At 30.0% G+C, this 21,963-nt stretch overlaps 1 protein-coding gene across 2 annotated transcripts in view; it reads left to right on the forward strand.

Moving 5' to 3' along the window:
- The window catches only part of LOC107443647 (plexin-B), a 600,640-nt gene that overhangs the window by 318,575 nt on the left and 260,102 nt on the right, over positions 1–21,963 (forward strand). For both annotated transcript variants that reach the window (XM_087157228.1, XM_087157229.1), the window contains one exon: positions 9,320–9,345. The gene's annotated coding sequence lies outside the window, so the exon portion shown is untranslated. The remainder of the gene's footprint in view (positions 1–9,319; positions 9,346–21,963) is intronic.

Consider the following 21,963-nt stretch of genomic DNA (forward strand, 5'->3'; position numbering starts at 1 on the left):
TTTGACGAAAAAATACAAAGAATAAAATTATGTTTAGAAGCTCACACTTTTGACTATTTCTCTGATTAATCTTTATGTATCGATTCATCTCTCAATGAAACAAAAATACGAAGCCAATGACTAGGAATACAGTTTATTTGTAAAAATTGTTTCATAAAAGCTTTTAAAAATTAAATTAACTCTCAAACTTTAATATTTAAACTATTTATAGACAGCAATACTATTTTGAGACCAAACTGATTTTAGATGAGATCCAATTTGAAATATTTATTAACAGATAATAAAAATGAAAAACAAACGATTGAAACAGTATCGATTTATTCTTAAATCAATGTAGGGAAAAAATAATTCTCCGAGCTTAGCAATCCGTAGTGGTCGTGTATGTTCCAGCATCAGAACCACTTTCTCCTATCCACCATCTCTGGGCACTCGATACGATATCACCTAATTGGTCACCAAATTACAAACCTTGATCCACTCTGAAATCTAGCCCTGAAGAAAAAGAAAAAACAAAAAATCGGTATAAACAAGAAGATGAGAGTGAAAAAGTTTATATCCTCAAAAGCAGATTGCCTGAACCATCCAAGAAACTATCACGAAAAAAATAAATAAATAAATAAAACTTCGTTCTGGAAGATAAGAACGGAACAATTCCCTGGCCTACCCCGAAGGGAAAACTTAATGCAAAAGGTTTTTTACTTGCCTTTCAGGATAAATAAGGTAAAAAAAATCGAAAGGGATTTTTTTTTCTTCCCCTATACCCCTTTCCAGGGGCTTATTTATAAGACTTGACAGTGATAACAGAGTTACAGTCGGGAACCTCATGGCCCTTCTGCTTAATGTGCCTTGTAATTTGCCCTTTTGTCTTCTTTTAGAACATCCATCAGAGCTGAAAGCAAGTGTCCCAAGGAATTCCAAATGAATAGTCAGTCCTTCCATCGCAAACAACAGTAATTGAAGTTACGAAAACTAAAAAATTAAGAAAACAAATCAAATTTCAATTCTGAAGAGTTACGTTTGACTTCCCGTTATTGGTGCAACAAAAAAGGAATTTGATGGGATATCATGCTACATAAGATTTTTCTGTAGCCTATGCGAATCGAATGGTGTCTTGGGGATTTTTATTCATTGTCCGTGAATTTCAACCTTGATTGTTTCTTATTTAAATTGAAAGTAGATTTTCTCTTTAGTTCTAGTGTTCAATAACTAAATTTTCTTTTGTTATCTAGTGATTTTCTCGAACAATTAATTCACACTTTAGAGAGAGAGATTTCAGTTAAAATCTGTATTCAGCTTTTCCAACCATTAGTATTTTGTTTCTTATTTGCTATAAAAAAAATTATAATAATTGTTTTATCGGCATAAAAAGTTTCGTTTTATTATTTAATGTGCTTCATACTATAAGTAAAGAAAAACCTTTTAGAATATGTATTATTTGTATTATAAAATAAAATTGAATGCATAGTTTAAGGGTACAAAACTTGACTGAGGTTATATTTCACCAACTATAACACATTGAACAAAACTTTAGACATAGTGTTACGATATTACGCGAAATTAAACTACATCAGAAAATATTACTGACGCTAAAGTAATAGAGAGAAAAAAGTGGGTTAAAAAAATTTTTGTAAAAATTCGCACGTGGGCAATTGTGACTTCGGTATTCATCAGGATTGAATGTAGAGTTAAACAGCAGGAAAATCTAACACAGTTGTATTGGATCAAACTGAGAACACAAAGTTCTCAATATAAAATCAAACCGTAATAGAAACTATGTCTGACATTTAAGCAAGAAATAAAATAAAAATGAGGGAAAATATAGGAAACTCAGTGTTGTAAAACTAGTTTTTATCCGTATTTTCTAATAATGATGCGGTAATATCTATCATCAGATTATTGTCAAAAAGAATATTATAGTCAAATAAGAAAAGTTAGGTATCTAAAATATAAGTCTGCTTCTGTGTAACTTTTTTTTCACAACTGATACAATAATATTAGTTTTTAGAGCAATATCAAATGAAATATAATAGTCCAAGTAAGAAAAGCTATATATTCTGGGCTGAGTATAAAGCTTCTCCCTTCATAATGAAACAATATATTTTTTCATCTATTATATATCTAAGAAAAACATAAAGTAAAACCATCATTATTTACTTCCAGTCTTGTGATAGTTTGATAAGATATTGTAATCAAAACCCATAACTTATACATCTCTAAAGATTAAACTATGTATATATTTCATGACTCAAATTGATAGGCTATAATATATTTTCCGAAACATAGTTTTTCTATTTACTGCAAAATTTATGAGTTATACCATTTTTTAATTCATTGCAAGTATACGGAATTGTTACTCCTATCTTGAAAAGTAACTTCTATCTTCATCTTAACTCATAACTAACACCAAAATGCAATTAGCGTGCCTTTATTTAAGACCACGCCCTCAAACGAAAAACCAAATATATTTTTTTGAGGGAATTTATCAGTTCTTTAGCGGCAGGAAATTCTTTGAAGGGAAAAAAGGTACAGCTTGTACCAGCCATGGCTCTCTGACAGAGAAATATTCCTCTCAAATTTGTTTTTTACTTATCATCTTTCAAGAGAAGATACCAAAGATTCATCAAGCCGGGCCTCCTACTTTAGTGTGGCCCGTAATTTAGCCTTTGTCTTCAGTGGCAGTGCACCTCATCTGTCGACGGCCATTTTGTTAGCTGTATATTGTGAGAAGAAAAGGGGGATTGTTTGATATAAATTAAGGCTATTAATCACAGTTTTCAAGCCTCCAGGGGATTCTAGAGATACTTCCACCAAAGGTTTTTGACGTTGATCTCCATTAGCGGTTTTTATTTTTGTGTTTCGTTCTTATTGTGATGAGGATTTGATTGGAAGTTGATAAGTTGACTGAATATTGTTGGCAGAAGGTGTGTGGTTTTTTTTTCCTTCTTGGTTTGATGATTGGAATTACATCAGAATGAAAAGTGGGAAATTTTCTCTTAATTGTTTAGTTAGTATACTCTAAAATTAAACAATTGACTTTTAGATGTATATAAAATATTTCAATGCAGATTCCCACCACCCAAAATATTCCATTGGTGACTTTTATTACTACTTACTGCTACTTTTATTTTGCTGACTTTTATGACTACAAAAAATTGGATATACCGTAATTTTTACACATTAATATTTATTGTAAAATCACTGATATGATTCGGAATTTACCGTGTATGTGATTCTTTGGTAATTGAATACTTGACTGCGGTCTTGTGTGTTTTAGGTTGAAAGAAAGTCCTTTAAATATTTGAAATTTTTGTTAACTCTTTAACGCAGAATTTTTATTACATATTTTATAATTATATTACATTAATTTGCATTAATTTAGGTCAAAATAAGTTAAATATATTATAGTTAGCCTTTTAATAATTTATGGTTACGGAATACAATATGAAACACCCAAAGTCTCTTCTGCATTAAATGTTCGCGAGTTTAATGATGTTCTCCTCTTGCGTTGAAAGCATTATCAGACGAATGAATTTGTATTAATACAAAACTGCTGAAAACTTACATTATTTCTAAACTATTAGTCTTATTGAATAGAGTTTGATGTCATTCAGTTCTGTATATGGTCTGTTCACAGACATTTAGTGAATTGATATATGTATATATCATCTATATAGTCTGTGAATTGATATATGTATATATCATATATATAGTCTGTGAATTTATATATGTATATATCATATATATAGTCTGTGAATTTATATATGCATGTAAAAAATTTTTATTTATATATTATCGCTTTTTTACTCATATCTTTTAATATTACAACTCCGCAATATATTTCAGAATGCATAACGAAAGCATCTCTATCGTAATTTGAAACGAAAATGAATGCGAAAAAAATTTCCTTGGAAAAAATGCCTCTTAGTAAAGTTATCTTTTACTAATTTTTTACTCTTTTAATTTGATTATCTTTCTAACAGTTAAGCTCCTAACTAACCAAAGTTATTGAAATAAAATGAGTAATTCAACTTTATTTATATTCAAATATTTATAACATGAATTCAGCTGCTCTAGTTTTACCGCTAGAGATCTCGTAGCCCAAGCTAATATATTCTTAATAAATTATTCTCCAGAATTTATTTCCTCTGGCCTTATTCGGAAACAAATCGACCGAAATCCAAAACTTGATAATTCCAATAGAACACTGAGAACGGGAAATTAGATTAAGATTCGATTTTCTCGAGATTTCATAAATCAAAACCGAACCATCAACAAATCCACGTTGATCAGAAGCAATTTTAACTCTACTAACATGGAAAGAAGATGCCCAAGTCGTTTCGTTTTACAAGTTTCCTCGATTCATTTTGGCGACGATAAGAATAATGTCTTGGCGAGAAATAAATTAAACCTCATATATCAAAACAAGCTCTGTAAATTCTATTGGAAGAAATACGCGAAAATTTTCGTAAAATATCATGCGGATTTATTTATATATTTATTTATTATTTATTTTTAAAAAAAAAAAACTTTTTCGAAAACTCTTTCTGGAAAACAAGAAATCAATTTCCCGCATTGTTGTGCAAGCATTATTCCGATCAATTTGTAGAATTCTTTTTCCTCTTGTAATGATCTCTCACATTTCTGATTTTGATTCAGGAAAACCATTATTTTGATAAATAGCGCCAAGTATCATCGGTCATCGCCAATGCAGTCTATTTCTTATCATTTGGAAAATTATATCGCGTGAGTTAGTTTCGATACCCGAGGAATAAGTTATAAAATATCGATTGTATGATAATAACATTCATATCGATGGAGTTAAAATAACATGATGTTTAATAACATAAAAAAAGGTTTTCAAGAACCCTTAAAGGCTACATTGATCCGAAATTTGCTTGTCCTTTTTTAACATAAAATGTTTCAAAAATCATGCTACCATTCTATCATGAATGTATATCACATACTTTTAAGTTTACAGACCAAATCATTGATTGAATGACAATCCTATAGGAAATCATTGATTGATTGATGAATGTCGTGCAAATGAAAAACTGCTTGATTCAATAACCTTTGATCGCAGCTATTTTTATATTTTCTGTTTTTTAACATCTTGCTAAAATTATAACTAATTTCGCCATTACACCCTTTTTCCGATATCAGTTATTCTTAACATTTATGAGTGTATTATTGTTAAAAATTGTTTTTTTACCGAAATATTTCTATGAACAAAGTTATTATGTTTTGAAACAAAGTATCATTCACATTTGCTGTTTTCATTATCTTTCACTATAATGTTCTTTAACATTAAAGGCAAAATGGTGTGAATGTCTTACTAGAAGATAGCATCAAATTTGTAAGATTATTTAAGTCCTTGCTTTTGGTGTGCAGTTGTAAATATTTTAAATTTTATAATTTTGGGTTGTTTTGAAGAAGCGATATTTTTTTCCAGCTAAATTATTACTTTCAGAAACGTGATAATACCTGTATTAATCTAATAAATGAGAGAAACCACTAAAAAGTTAATATTTAGTGACTTATAATATTCTTCGTTCATGAAGAACCTTCATCAGTGTTAAAATACAGAAGAAAAGCGAGAAACGCTTGTAAGCAGATGAAAATGGGATACCTGCAAGCGATGTAGTGTGGGTTTCTCGATCCTTATTGATTGTTTAAACGTGGTATTTGTTTACGTTAGCAACTGTTCTTTCCATATTATTTCGAGTAAGCATAGCCCATCAAGTCACATTCTTTATTCGTTCGTAGATTTTTCCGCAAAGATTCTTTCGCAAATATTTCAATTCTTTCATGATATATTTAAATGATGATGATGTATATCAAAGTTAAGTGGTAAACTTAGACGAGAAAGAACTAAATTTCTACAAATTCGATATGCGATACGGTGTTGTATTTAATTAACTTTTTAAGTTATTTGGAGAAACCTAGCTCAACTCTTACGCGTCATTTTGGTTTTGAACGATCATCTGACATCTTAGGATATATGTGTAGGTATACAAGTTACAACCAGTAAAGAAAGAAATTGAATAATAGGGCTTTGGAAACGAAATAAAAAAAAAAAAAAAAAAAGAGTGATGAGAATTAATATGTGTGATGTGTTAACAACATACATTTGTTGTCATACCACAACTAAATGGTGTGGTGACAACATCTTGGGTTAAAACATGGGTTGTTGCAGATATAAAAAAAAATTTAAAAAAATTGAATTTTTAAATATAAGTAAAACTTCTGTTTTCTTTTCTGTTTCGTTCTGTATTTCAATTCAACACCGAAGGAGGTTCTTCATTTAGGAACTAAAACTACGTTATCTGTTAATGTGACATTATTTGTGCTGTTTTCACAATTTTTTACCTCTATACGTATATTGTTCTTTAAGTACACCTATTTTTATTCATAACTCTTTCTTTATTTAGTACTAATGCCTATTCTTAAAAGCACTACAGGTAGCCTTTTCTTGAAATGAAATCTGCAATAAAAAAAATGATTGATAGCTGAATCATAAGTTTTTTTACTTCTTTCCAAGAATCTAAATATTAGAATCATTTCTTTTGACAATTTCTTAAAAGAATAAAAACTGAAATTACTTATTTTCTTAAGGCTAAATTTAGTGCAATTCTTTATTTTCGTTGCATCCGTGACTGGTATATAATTCGTCCTAAATTAAACCTCTCCCCAAAAATATAGGAAGCGATCAATTTTCATTGGCTTAAGAAGTTATCCTTTCCTAGAAGAGTAGTTATCAGGGCGACAATGCCTTATCGTGTAATTAAAGCAATTTTTTCGTGTGCGGTACTTTAGAGTTATCCGAAAATTAAGATCTGGGTCATGTGCTTTTAGAACCAACCACAAATCGATCGATCATGTTACAAGCTTATTGTCAGTTGTTTAATAAGAAAATGCTCAAATACTTTAAACTATAGTCCATCATCATCAAGTTGCCTCGCACGCAATGTTTGCAAGATTAAACCCTCATTTTCTTCGGCTGGTAATCATAACATCTATATCTTCTTTTTTTAAATGATAGATCTTCTAATTAAAATGCAAGAAATTACACATTTATTTTAAATTTGACTACACCCTTTTTGATGTAACTAACACTACAGATGTCAATAAAAAATATGCTAACTTTTTTTTAAATAAATGAGGACATAATAATATTATTGATTATCCTTTTTGTAAACTCATCGTGTGACGCAATTGTTTTTTAACATCATCAATTAAAATAAACGCAGTTTTTTTAGCTGTTTTTTTCCCTTTATATTTTCATACCAATCGCAGTTTCTGTGCCAGTAGCATTTTCTGCAAAATGCTAAATATAAAAAAGACTTATTCACTTATTTTGCTACATCATTTTTCCTGACGCATTTGTATTTTTTATTAAATCTGGTTCACTTTTTGTTGACGGGAATTGTAACATTATATTTTTCTTAAAATTCTTACGATTGTTCTATCCACGCAGACATAGAGAAATAATTATCAAACAAAGGAAAAACTAGGGGCCGGGATAGGACATTCGGCCCATGTCCAAGAGGTCGTGAGTTCGATCCCCCCCCCCCAGCCGAAGACTCCCCGAATGGTGACTTGTGCACGTCAAATCTGTCGAGTCACAAAGCCCTCCGTGTTCTGATAACAAATCATACCTCTGGGGGTACTGAATTGGAGAATGACCGTTCTCTTATTCAAGTCAAAATTACGACCTGTGGATGAATGAATGGGTCCACACTATAAACGGGCAGTATCGTATGTTTGTGGCAGAAGTCGAATATATGGTGCCATATATTCGACTTCTATGTATGGTGATATCGAATATATTCGTATATTCGACGTCGAATATATAAGACCATATATGGTGCCACTGGAAAATAAGAGGAAGTGCACCCCCATCCCCTTAATGGCATACAACAACAACAACAACAACAGGAAGGGAAATCCATAAAAAGTTATTTACAAAAATTTATTAGATTTTAACATTTGATAGAAATATGTTATATCTAATATTGTTCTTTCAAAAACTCCTTTTTTAAAGCTTAAAGCCTCAAAATATTTAGCAAATATTCCTCTTTTTGAATATTTCAAAGCGCATTTTTCAATATTCCGCAATTTGTTTTTCTGCAATACTTAATTTTTCTCTCGGAATCAATCACTTAGAAAGTTGGGAAAAGGCCTGCAAGACTCGTCTGTAGATCAAGAATTCTATGTCATTCAACTCGAGAGTATTCTGTGTAAGAGCGTTGCTTTTACGGCCCTATATATCTAGATACAATACGTTATGCATAGTTTCTATCATCATTAAAAACTCAGTTATATAAACGCTTTCGGAGGCATTTTGTTTGTCCCAAAAGACAAGTAAAATCCAACATTTTTTTTTTTTTTTAACGATTTTGGAAAATATTTAAAACTTTTTCCCGCTAGTTTAAAAAACGATTATTAAAATTTTCAATGGACATGTTGCAATTGAAGAACAAAAGTTACATTTTCTCTAAAACAGATTTGATAGTTTCCTATTTTCTCGGAATAGCAATGGGAATTGAGAATCAAATTCCTTTTTCATTCAAATGTGCAACTTAGTTATTTTTCTATAGGCTGTTTATTAGAAAATTTACAATAAACGAACGAATTTGTTATTTTAGAATGAGTCTCGTTTCATAACACATTCGGATATAAAGCATTTATCCCTTTGTTCAATGACGAGGGTATTTTAAAGATAGATATTTTAGACAGAGACATTTTAAACATACGAATTCTGAATACACTTAAAAATAGATGTTCTAAAAAAATTTTTACAATTTATTTCCTAAATATATTTATTGATAGATAGGCGAAAGATATTGTAAAAAAAGGTTTATAAAAATTAAGCTACGCTTTAGTTATATTGCGACCCCTTAACTAAACTAAGAATGCCGTGGTTTCAGGTTCTGACCCACAATTTAAGAATTTCTGATTTAAATAATTAAAGATTTGAAAGTTGAAACTGAATAAAAAGTCTACAATCATTACCTAAAGCAATAATAATAATAATAATAATAATAAAGTATTCCTTAATTCAACAAAGCCTTAAAAAACTCCTAATAATAAACTCTAAATAATAAATTTTAAATTTTTATGTTTTTGCCTCTTTGATCTACCATTTCTGGGTTTTTTATAAATTAAGTTAAGCAAATAATTCTATCCGATTCAAAAAAATATTTACGCGAAAAGTTTTTATAAAAGTAATATGAAATAATGCATTTAAATCTTATATTTATATCTTTGTGTTGTTCCGTTCTGTAACATGTCTCTAATTTCCTTTTCTCTTTTATTCCAGGTTAACTGAAAGTTCTCCGAATACCCGTAAGTTTTTATTTTTAAATACATTTCGTCGCATGTTATCTAATCATTGTTCTTTAAAACTGTGACAAGTTTACATTATAATGTGATTCTAACAATATTCATAGTATATGTATATTCATATTAAGTGTATTCGTAGTATGTGTATATTCAACCCCTCACCGGATACCAGACTTCGGATTCATATATTCATAGTATGCGTATATGCATACTATTCATAGTATACGTACATTCATAATATTCATAGTACGAATACTCGTAATACACGAATATTCATAGTATATGTATATTCATATTATTCATAGTATGAATATTTATTGAATACACGCATATTGATAGCATACGTATATTCATCGTATGTATTTTTATAGAACACGTATATTTATAGTATTCATAATACGTATATTCATAATATTCATACTATACGTATATTCATAGACGAACGTACGTATATTCTTAAGTATCTCTCTATAAAAAATTTTGTCTCGAATTACTGATGCTTAAACTAATTCCTAGGAATTAAATCTTTATCCTTTCTCATAAAATCCCATCTTTTCTACAATAGCAAACAGTTTTCCTTAGTTAAAAAAAAAGAAAGAAAAAAAAGCACAGCTTCACTCGGAAAGCGAGAAGTAGTCCCTTGACACTGAAAAGCCAATCAATGAAAAGAAGAGTGGAGGGATGTGGGAGGAAAAAAAAAGAGTGCGAACCCGGAATGCAATTTATTCCAAGGGGTGAGCGAGACGATTTCAAAACTACAGCATCCAGGTCACGTATTGTTTTAGGGTGCACAGCAGCGCCCCTTACTTTTGCCCTTCTTCTCTTTATTCCACCCTGCTCCACTATCGTCTGCTTTTTTTTGCTATTTTTGTTCCGACGTCGTTCGAAAATTGAGATGTCACCACGACGCACGAACATTTTCGTGACGGCTCTTAAACACAAAGCGCGTGCTGGACTCATGAAAGTAAAAAAAAAAAAAAAATCGTTCTAGAAGGAAATAGAAGGGGTAGACGAGGGTGTAATGCCCATATTTATTAAACATTAAATAAAAAAATAATAATAGAAGAGGAGTTCCTCTAAGGAAGCGAGTTCAACCCCTCACCGGATACCAGACTTCGAGTTCATATATGGAATTTGACAATACATGCAAATTAGCCCCGTTTTCTCAACCCCTTATTGGAATGAAATATTCACTACGAAAATTCTATATTCGGCGTCACGTGCGAGGGGCGGGTAAACTGCAAAAATTAAAACTGGAAACAAAAAACATTAATAGTAATCGATCAGAAAAGCTGTCATTTCGTTTTCATGCGCGCATAAATTCTCACCGACGGGGAGGGTAATTCTCACCCGGGTTTATTTTGTTTTTCTGGTTTGTGTCATTGCAAGCAATGAGTGATGAAAACTGTACCGTGACTATAAATCTTCTCTTTCAATCTTAGAACTCATTACGTTGTCCACTAACTATTGTTTCTTCACCACTGTGTTTCCAGATAAAAGGGAGAAAAAAACTTCTAAACGTCATGAACATGTGTTCGAGGTTTAATTATTCAGTGATTTACAATTACAACTTATTTTGTGTTGGGTGTAATATCACTCTATTTGGACAGGGTTGAAAGAAACAAAAACTAAATTTATATTTAAGGTTCTTCACGCATTGCATATAGATGTCATTTAAATGTCATACATGTCCTATTGTTTCCGAAACTCATAAAAGGCTTGTGGAACACGTTTCAGTCATCAGAAAATTGCTCATTATATGCTAATTCATAAAAATGAATAAATAAAACAGTTAAGACATATTTTTAAGTGTTTTGTTATTACTCCTAAAATGTCAGCAAGTATTTCAAATTTTATTATTATCCTTTATTTATTTATTTACTTGTTTTATTTATTTATTTGTCATGTGCAAGTATATGACAGTGCCGAACAAAGAGCTGTCCTTTAAATCCTTTATGTAAAATCCTTTTCAGTATTTGTAATAAGCTAATTAAATTTAAGCAATTCTGAAATGTTCGTCGATTTTTTTTTTAAAGCAGATTTTTAATTCGTATATATCTTTTTACATTTAAACTAAGTGGATAGGATATTATTGAAATTGCTTATTGATGAAAAAAATTGAGATGATAGTCTAAAGTAGATTGCATTTATTTATTATTTATACTTCATACAAAATTTGAAATTCTTCTTAGTATCACTCCCTTGTTCCCCAAAATTGACTCTATCGAAAAGTTCAATACTCTGTTGTTTTCTATTTTACTTCATTAAAATAAATTTCTAACTAAATTTAATAAAAATAAAACACTTTTATTTGCACAAGTTGTTCCATCATATTGTCATAGCAGTCTAAAATCCACATCATTTTCTTTTAAAACAAAGTGAGATAAATTCTAACTTACAGCTCACACACAATTAAATAATAAATAAATGAAATCTACTCTTAAACTACTACTAAATTGTGGTACTAAAGACCTCAAGGAATTAAATAAATAACTTTTTAGGGAGTCCGTGACCTCTGGGCGAAAAACTATAGCACGCGTTTAAAAAGTTAAGGCTGTTTCAATTTATCAGGAAATCATCTTACTTAAAGCCAGATCAGTACTGCGGCCTATGTGACCTGTCCCTTTTTAAATCTAACTCTAGAAGACAATTGTTTTCAGTGTTCTTTTCATCTTAATGAGGGCTGATATAAGTTTATTCTGCATTTTTCAAAATTTTGATTTACAGGACATGTTTAAATCTCTTTACAAAATAGGTTAACCCTTTATTTGATTTTTTCTTCTTGTTGTGCCTGTTTTACTTTTAAAACATATTTGATAAGTTTCTATTCCTTTTTTTTTTCCATATATAAATCCATGCAATGTTTTATTAGACGAATTTTCTTTTCTAAATGAATAAACTTATTCGACAAAAAGTAATAAGCCGTATTTTTAAATAAAGGAAAAAACATCGAAGCGTAAAATGAAAATAATAATAACATATATGAAAAGGTTTACCTTATTTGAATCAACCTCTAAGCATCTGTTTATGTGTGTATTTTTAAGGATAGTACATATTTACATTATTAGAAGATTCTAATAATGTAAAGAATAAAGAAAGAAAGAAAAGGAAAACGAGGTTTTCTATTGACAAAGTAGCTACAAAACCAAAAAAACCACAATGAAAAATCTGGTAAACGACTAAACAACATTCCATTGTGTTTAGTATGTATCCCAGCTTTCCCATTAGGTGAAGCAGAAAGAAAAATAACCTTCAAATTAAAAATGAAATTTTGTTACATCCATCTAAGTAGCATTGCTTAAAAGCAATAAAAGATAATAATAAAAAAGGCTTAAGATTTTCAGAAATTAAATAACAAACTAAAAAAAATAACCCCTTTTTTTAACCTTGACAAACCTTAACCACAGTATAGCTACATAAAAACCACTTTATTGTAATTTAAAATACATGTTTTAAAACAATTACCATTTGAAGGTGGAGGTTTCAAAAAAAAAAAATTATCTTGGAAACACCTGGATGACGGTGGCGTGATTTCATCACCTCTTAGGCGCAAAAGAGAAGACACCAAATCACGCCTACTTCCGTAAGCGGGGGCCTATCATTATTTTGAAACAATCGAAGATAAATAAATTCCGGCGAATAACGTGTGACTTTGGCAATTCTTATTCGCTTTAGCTGCTACAGAGGGAGTTTGTTGCCCCAACTTAATGATGCACTCTTGCCTGGTAGGTGTCGCCATTCATTACAGGCTTTCTTTTTCTAGTTTTGAGACTTAAGACTTGGCGTGACTGATTCTCGCCAAACTACCTTAATTAAAATTCTAAGTATGAGTTCATGAATGCAGGCTCCAAGTCATTAGTGGAAGAGAAAATATTATAGTATTCGTACATTTTTCTTCGCTTATAAATTCTTTATTTTGTTAAAGAATCGCTTTAAAATAGATAGAATGATTTATTGAAAATGTAACTGACAATTTAAATGTATATTATTAAATTTTTAAAAATGATGCGTGATTAAGTAATGTTGGAAAAAAATTTGATATAATTTTGCGTTGTTATATATTCAGCACTTCCGGGTGTTTTTGAAGTCAGGCTTTTGAACGTCTGAGGTTTAGGACTTTGATAATCATATCCCACCATTTTGTTTCTTCGCTTTTAAAGGTAGTTAGATAACAGGCTGGAAAAGACATTTTACATCCATATTTTGAGACTTATACTTGAGAGAACTTGCTACATGACTCGGAACGCTGTAGTTCTTGCATATTCGTTAAATCTGAAATTGTCATGATGTAAAAAGGATATAATTGTCCAAAATTCACAAGTAGGTGTCTTCGTAAAATTTAGCAGTAACGATATGTAACGGTAACAAGCCATGCCAGAAAAAACACCTCCAGGTATGCAATTGGATTTGATACAAACATGAGTCTCAATTTTGCACGCTTTATGCAAATTTACAGCTTCGAGGCAAACCTATAAACTGAGGCTCTGGCGTCCAATTTACCAGTAACATTAAGTAAAGCTACCATCCTATATTGAGATGAACACCTCCGAGCACGCAATCGGATTTGATGCTAAACTGCAGGTGTCGCGTCCTTTATTGTAGAGTAGTGTATTCAAAATGTTTCCAATGTATGGTCAGAAATATAAGAGAAAATGTGACACTGTGTGAAAAACAATAGTGCAAAAGAATGTATAGAGATTTTGCTCTAAATAAAGTTGCATTTTTATTTATGCCACGTCAACAATACTCAATAAAATATTATTTTATCCACTTGCTCTGAAAATACGTACCACGCATGTCTAGATGCTTTTGTCAAAAAATTGCCAACGACGTGCTGTCAAGAACGTTTGTGGTTTGTATTCACTTAAACAGAAAAAAATGCTCCAATTACTATAAAGGATCATCAATTAAAGCATCTCAGTAAGTTGCTGTAGACGGCATTTGGTAAGGGTATCCAAAAATGTCTCGCCACCTCAAGTGGTTAAAAATGAAGCACTACATAAATAAAGCGAAAAACTTTTCGGTCAACAAGAATGATATTATCGATAGACAGAAGGAATTCATTTTTTCTCTTTTTGAAAAATATTTCTAAACTATTCCATCTTATCCCAAGGGATCCATAATTATTCAAATTCAGCATGCACACAAAGATCAAAAAACTCTAAAATATCATATTTAATATTTCTCCGTTTCAGCAAATGCGGCGAAAGTTCATAACGAGGCTACTAATTACCAAATAAGAACTGTCTCAAAATAAAATGTCCCGATTACTTATGCCCGAACTTTATCTCGAAGCTCCCGTTTATTCTATGTGAATAACCATTAATCGATTTTGAACTAATACATACATCGATTCCAGTATAACACATATTCTTGATTTGGCGTTAATTATTACAGAAAGGGAAAATAATCTGGTAGAATAATTATTCCAATTCTCTTTTAACGCTGTTCTTGCCCTGAGGAAGAATTCCCGTGACAGCATTTCTTCGTTTTAAAAATTTTTGATAGTAACCATTGTTTCATAACCGCTACATGTTCTGAAATGGGTAGAAGGGGACAAAGGCCCTTACCTATCCCTCCAAAGGAATAACTTTTAATTTGCGATAATTAAAGAAAAATGTTTTCTCGAGCCTGCGTGATTTAGAGGAGGTGAAAGTTTAGGCACGAAAGGTCTGTAATTCTATAATATTGCGTTATTTTGTGAAAGGAAAATGGATTATTTTTAGATCCTTAAAGGAATTCTCTCTTGCAATGTAACAAACGACCGCTATTTCAATGTCGTGAGAGACCCGGATTTTCTGACACTTTTGACAGCCAGAAAATAAACCCGTAGAACTATTCTGAACGGAAAAGCCTCTAACTAAATAAAAGATTGAGAATTTTATTTGGTTTAAGCAGCTTCAGATTTACTTTTTTGGTTCTTTTTTTTTTATTTTAAGAACAGAAATAGTTAATGGAAATGCTGCTGTTAAAATTGCTGCTTTGGACTAAAAAGAGATTAACAAAGTTGCCATATTTAAGAGTTTTATTTTTATTTTTTAAAGTTAAAAATGTACTACTAATTTTATTTTATATTGCAAAGCGAGTTTTACCTTGAAAATTAATGTCATTGTAGCACTTTAAAATAAAATATAATTACTTTAAAACTTAAGTTCTATTTGAAAAAAAACTTTTTATGATTAAAAACTTTTTATTTAAATTTTTATTTATTTAAGTTTCCATTTATTTAATTTTTTTAATTAAATTATTATTTTTTCGTTTTCAAAATTGTTTATTTTATTCGAATTTTCATTTATTTATGATAATTTTTAATTTCATTTAGCAATATGTTCTGCAAAGTAAATTACGTGGAAAAGCAGCTAGAGCCTCAACCTGAGCCTCACTTGTTATTTATTTTATTACATTTCGCTAAAGTAATAGTGCCCGTGACTGAGATTCGTAATGAATTATTATTGTAAAAATAAGCAATAAGTTATTTTATTCTAATCAAACCCATACCACATTTTAGGCGTATGAAAATAAGAGTAATAATTTAATAATATTTTATGTTAAAATATACATTAAGTCTTATAAATATTTTTTTTTATTTTAAAAATTAGTCTGAATCATATATAGGGAATTTAGACTATGGGAAAGCATTTTTTACAGACAAGGAATTATGTATTTTTTCGTAATTTATTATTGTCGTGATATTATTATTCTGAAATTTTCAATATTATTTGCTATGTTAACGTTTTTTTACGATTTCTTATAAACTTTATAAGAAATGGCCTTTCTAATGACACATTTAACTGCAGAATATCAAATAGATTAAATTATTTACGTTCTTAATTCTATAATTTTTCTGAATTTCGTGTTTTTTTTATTCTTGTTCTTAATTTTATTTCTCAATTTATTTTTATTATTATTATCCTTGCAGAACTTTTCTATCTTGATTTCGTCACTTTTTTATCGGCTTTATTTAAAAGCAGCTTTTTTTTTAATTTTAATTACATTTCGATCCATCAAATAAATTTCTATATTTCACAACCGTTATTTTAAAATATTACAAAATCAAAACGTGATTTTTCGATTTCTTCTTAATTTTTGTAACATTAAAAATACAATAAGACAGATATTTACTTGTTTTATGAATTAATGAATGTGTAACGTCATTTTCTGTTTTAATTACTCATTCAACTTCACGTTGTCTGATAAATTGTAATTCTTTACAACTATAAGTTTCTTTAAATAAAAATTATTTGTTCTTATTGATGTGAAATTTTCAATATTTACAGCAATTTTCAATTTTTTCACAGCTTTATAAACTAAATGTTTGAGTTTTTTTATTTTACTTGGTGTTCACATCATACCAAATAATTTTTTTTCTTCCTACAATCATTATTTTAAACTGAATTCTCTTTTTAAAAGTGAATTTTTTTACGACGAAAAAATAACCTTAACTAATTTATATTCAATGATATAAAAGAAGGCTCAGAAGCTATCTTAATTTGTTCAAAGAAACATTACTAAAGTCCAAATTTTAACTGAAAAAGTTAGTTGAAATAATTAGTTTCAACTCTTCTTTCCGTCACTTTTAAAATAGCATTTTCAAAAAAAGACAGTTCTACTTCAACCTACTCTTTTCAGAAAACTCTTTTACATTCTTGTCTAATTACGACAGAGACTCAAAGGATCTACTCACAGTTCACTTAATTGCCTATTAATTTAACTCTTTTTCTCAAAAATTTAGTATTATCCATTATCTTTTTTCTTATTTTCTTCAACAATCTTACTTTGTCAAGAGTGCCCGGAAATGAAAGGGAATTAGTTCTAACAATATTTTTAACTAGCTGTTAGGAAACACTTGGAAATAGTAATTTCGAAATCTTCAATTAGTATGCAATACCACAAGATGACATATGACTAAGTTAGAGAGTTAAAAGTAATTATCTTGTTTTCTATTTTATTTTATTTTAGCGTTGAACAGAAGACCCCATTCTGAGTTTAAACCTTTCAATATCCTTATAATTTTGAGCCCAACCCAGAAGACAAGAAAACTCCTGTTCAAGCTGTGGTGGGTCATGAGATAGAGCCCTCGCCTCTCTATGAGGTGACTCAGATTTTCATTTGTACGTTGAATATATGATATGAATTTTGCACCCAGGTCGCACGAACCACAGTGATGTGAAATATCCCCAGTGGTAGACGGACCAAGGGTTAAAATTCCTTTTCTGCCGTGTTAACCGTGGGTTGTTTTCTAGGTTTTCCTCTCCAGGTAACATAAATGCGGGTTAATTCCATCAAAAAGTCCTCAACAAAGGCTAATTTCTCCCAATTCTTCCCCCAAATTACAAGGCTACAGATTTGTACTACGGTAGGCGTAAACTTTAAATCGGCAGTTCAACGACTTTTATTAAATAAAATAAATAAAGCCCCGAATGATTAAATTAGCCTTAAGACCTTTGAAGAATTTAGATAGTTGACCCTCACTTTAATTTACAAAAGTGATACATGATGGCGAATCAACGCCGGTTTTAGAAGGGAACTCCTGGATCAAACATTGGGACAAACAAGCATTCGTGGAGGACTATTTTATGGAACTAACCCGCATTTGCGTTACACGGTGAGGAAAACGTCCCACGGTTAACCCGACGGCAAAGGCGTTAAAACACGCGTATTAGTGGTCTACCCGTCTAACCAAGATGGCTGCATCTTAGTATGTGGAAATCCGCTCTTTAGATCAAAGGTTATTAGCTTGTATTATTTTCTATACTATGTCTTGTAAAAAAATACTTGCAAGACATTAATTAAGCAAGTACACTGAAGAGCCAAAAAAACTGGTAGACCTATCTAATATCGTGTAGGGCCCCCGCGAGCACGCAGAAGTGCCGCAACACGACGTGGCATGGATTCGATCAATGTGTGAAGTAGTGCTGGAGATAATTGACACCATGAATCCTGCAGGGTTGTCCATAAACCAGTGGGTGTAAGAGGGGGTGGGGATATCTTCTGAACATCACGTTGCAAGGTATCCCAAATATGTTCAATAATGCTCATATCTGGGGATTTAGGTGGATTTCCGATACTCACGGCATACTCGTGAAATGGTCGTACGTGAAAATTCATATTTCATTGCTATCTCGGAGATGCTATGTCCCATCTCCCGTGCGCCGACTATAACACCACGTTCAAAGTCACTTAAATCTGCATAACCTGGCATTGTAGCAGCAGTAACCGATCTAAGAACTGTGCTGAACACTCGTTGTCTTATAAACGCGTTGCCGATCGCAACACTGTACTTTGATTGGCTCCATACCCCTTTATTTGCATACTCATTCCTGTACCAGTTTTTTTTTGGCTCTTCAGTGTATATGAATATTTAATAGTACGGTTTTAATTTTGATTGCAATGTCTCTTTTCAAAGCAAATTTGAATTCAAATTTCCCCGAAAACTTCTTATCACAAAAATTATTAATTAAAATTGGGATTTTTTTTTTTTTTTTTTTTTTTTTTGATCCTACTATTTATGGGATTAAATACTGCAACAGTCTTAAGCCTTTTTTTCTCAAAATGCAAGTGACTATATTTATGGAAAAGAACATTCTTTATAATACATGTGTCTAGCGCAAAAAGAAAAAAAAATTCAAAAAACTATTAGAACACTGCAGATAACTTGGGTAACATACATAACTTAGTAAGAAGCAAAACAAAATACTTGAAATTCAGCATTATTTTGACAAGCATATTGTTTTTAATTTAAAGAAAAGATCATATTTGGAAGGAAAAAAAGATTCTGGTACAACTAGCATACTGTCTGGTAATATTTCTGTTTAAAAAAATCATAACTCTGCTAATGAAAACAAAAAAATGCTGTTATTCATTTGATAACTTTTACTTTCATATGGTAACGGTTTACAGGAAATTCTGGTTTTCAAAATTATTATTTATAGTTCTTATTATTAGACAATTAGTAAAAAATACAAAAAAAGTGAATTTAACCGAATTGGTGGTTTTGATGCCGTGCTCTGACGTGCCATGATAAAATTACCAAATTCTAGGACATTTATCAAAATTTATCAAAGATTATAAAAACCATGTTTTACTGTTAATTTTGCGAAAATCATTACTAAAGCTATTCGATAAATAGCGCAATGTTTTTGCTTTTCGAATAGAGCCAGAAACATGGTAAATTTTACCATATACTTATAGTTATGACCATACTTCTTTTCTCAGTGTACAAGTCACAAAAATATTATTAATTAAAGTTTGCTTTTTTTCTTATCTCAGGACTATATACGATTATATTGTGCAACTATCAACAGCCTCATTTATTATTACATAATTCCAAATTTGAACGACTGTATTTGTAAAAACATTTTTAACAATAAACGCACAAAAACAAAAAAGTCACAGAAATATTAGAACACTGCACTTTACCTAACGTAACAAGAAACAAAACTAAACTAATATTTACAATTCAGCAGTATTTTCCAAGCATAGTTTTTTCATTAAAAAAAAGATCATAGAATAAAAACAAGTTATAAGAAGTAAAAACACAGGAATATAGTTTTTTGTTTTTAAGTTTTTTCAAACAGTATGATTAAAGTAATAAAAGTACTTTTAGTTTCATGCCAAATCGAGGTAAGTTTTGTCCTCTTGATAAAAATGTATCCCTGTTCGATAAGTCATATTAGATTAACTATTTCTTCAACAGAAAGTGTCATATTTCATTTGCTTTCCTTTTTTTTTATTGGTCCATTGTTTTATGTCTACTAGATGTCTATTGTTATTGTCGGCTTAAAGTTTCAGACTCATATAACCAGACATGAAAAATTCAACTCCTCTGAGAAAATTGCTTTGGATGTTGTGCGTGTTTTACTTGTGACTTACATTTTTCTTACTTACTCAAAAACTTACTGGTAATTTCGCGTTTCATTTAAATAATCTTAAGTTTTTGTCTGTTTTTATTGCTTATTTCTTTAAAAAATAAATATTTCTTTCTAAATAAGTATAGTTTAGAAAAAAGAGAAAAATCTTATGGGAATAAGCCTACCGGGATTGAGTTTTTCGAAATAAAGTCTTGAGAATTGTTTTTGAGTATTTTTTTTCCTACTTTATTCTTCTTTTATTGCCCAATTTAATGATTTAAGAAGAAATCAGATCTATGTTTTTTAAATACCATAAATAATGCTTTAATACTAGGACGTTGCTGTTTTCTATGCGCTTGGCTTATAGATAATTTTTTATTAGTATTTTACTGTTCGCTTATAATTTTTGGTTCTTTTCATTTTTAAATGAAAGAGCAGCTCGTTCAAGATTAGAATTGTTATTATTTTTTCTTTTATGTTTGTAATTATGGATTACTGGATGGGAAAAATTTTTATACTGCTATAAAAAAGTTTTTTTTAATTCTGAAAAAGATCGAAAGTTTAAAAAAATTAATTTTTTTGCATGTAGTCAAAATAAAAGTCCTGAAACCGAACAATTTGAAAATTACTTTTTCTTCAACCTTCCTATTCTAAAATTAGATTTATAGAAATGATTACGTAAAGGAAATGTAACCATAGCTAAAAATACAATAATGGAAAAAAAGTATTTGGTGATTTTGATGAATTAGGAAAAAATAAGATTGCGTTCTCAATAATAAATATTGATTTGTGATTTATAAAAATATTACATGTTTATTAAAAATAAAATAATGACGACTGACGTAGTTTCAAACCACTAAATATTAGTTAGTGTAACATCTACATAAAATGTATATTTTAGAAATGTGTTATCATTTTAATATCAATTCAACCCTCTTATTTGAATGTAAAGAAAAAAAGTTCAAAAATTTATTATAATGTAATAATGTACTAAATAAATATTTAAACATGGTGGTTGCATCACATCCATTTAAGATGTATAGTTTAAAAACGCGCGGTATCATCTTAACCAAAATTCAACGCACTTATTCGATTGTAAAGGAGAAGAAAAAAAATGTCCAAAAATGGAGAATAATGTACATGCTTAGAATTTCTAGACGCTTGTTTCCCTTCTGCAAAAGATATTTAATATTATTTTCTCATAACACGTGAACTAGCGTGTTTTCTTCTTTTTCAAACGTTTATTGGAAGAAAATGAAAATGAGCTTATCGAATGTTTGACTAGGTATTAACCGCCCACGTTTTAAGATACAGCAAATATTCGACGAATAATTGAGAAGCTTCGAAAAGTGAAAGATTTTCCACCTTCTGGTGCTCAAATAAAAAAAAAATTCTTTAAAAATAAATAAAAAAATATCGTTTGCTTATTTCTTACGTGTTGCCATAATATTTTCGTGTATTTTCGTTTTATCAAATCATAATAGTTGTGATTATGTGTCGTGAGTAAAAAAGAGCATATGATTATGCTTCTATTTGTTGGAAATAACATATTACTTTTAAATTCTTTTTCACTCCATTTCGAAATAAAACTTTCGCTAAATATTGGAAAGTAGCAGCTTCCAATATAGTTTGAATCAACAAGCGAAAATATTGCTTTAAGTTATCATAAACAACAAATGCTTCTATTTAATACTAATACTTTTATTTTCAATTTATACTGTCGACTTTATAAGTTTAAGGAAACATCTGACACTCTAAGTATGTTGTCTAT

This window comes from Parasteatoda tepidariorum, chromosome 2, assembly GCF_982258835.1.
Source record: "Parasteatoda tepidariorum strain Cologne lab strain chromosome 2, Ptep-v5.0, whole genome shotgun sequence".
In the NCBI taxonomy this organism is placed as follows: Eukaryota; Metazoa; Arthropoda; class Arachnida; order Araneae; family Theridiidae; genus Parasteatoda; species Parasteatoda tepidariorum.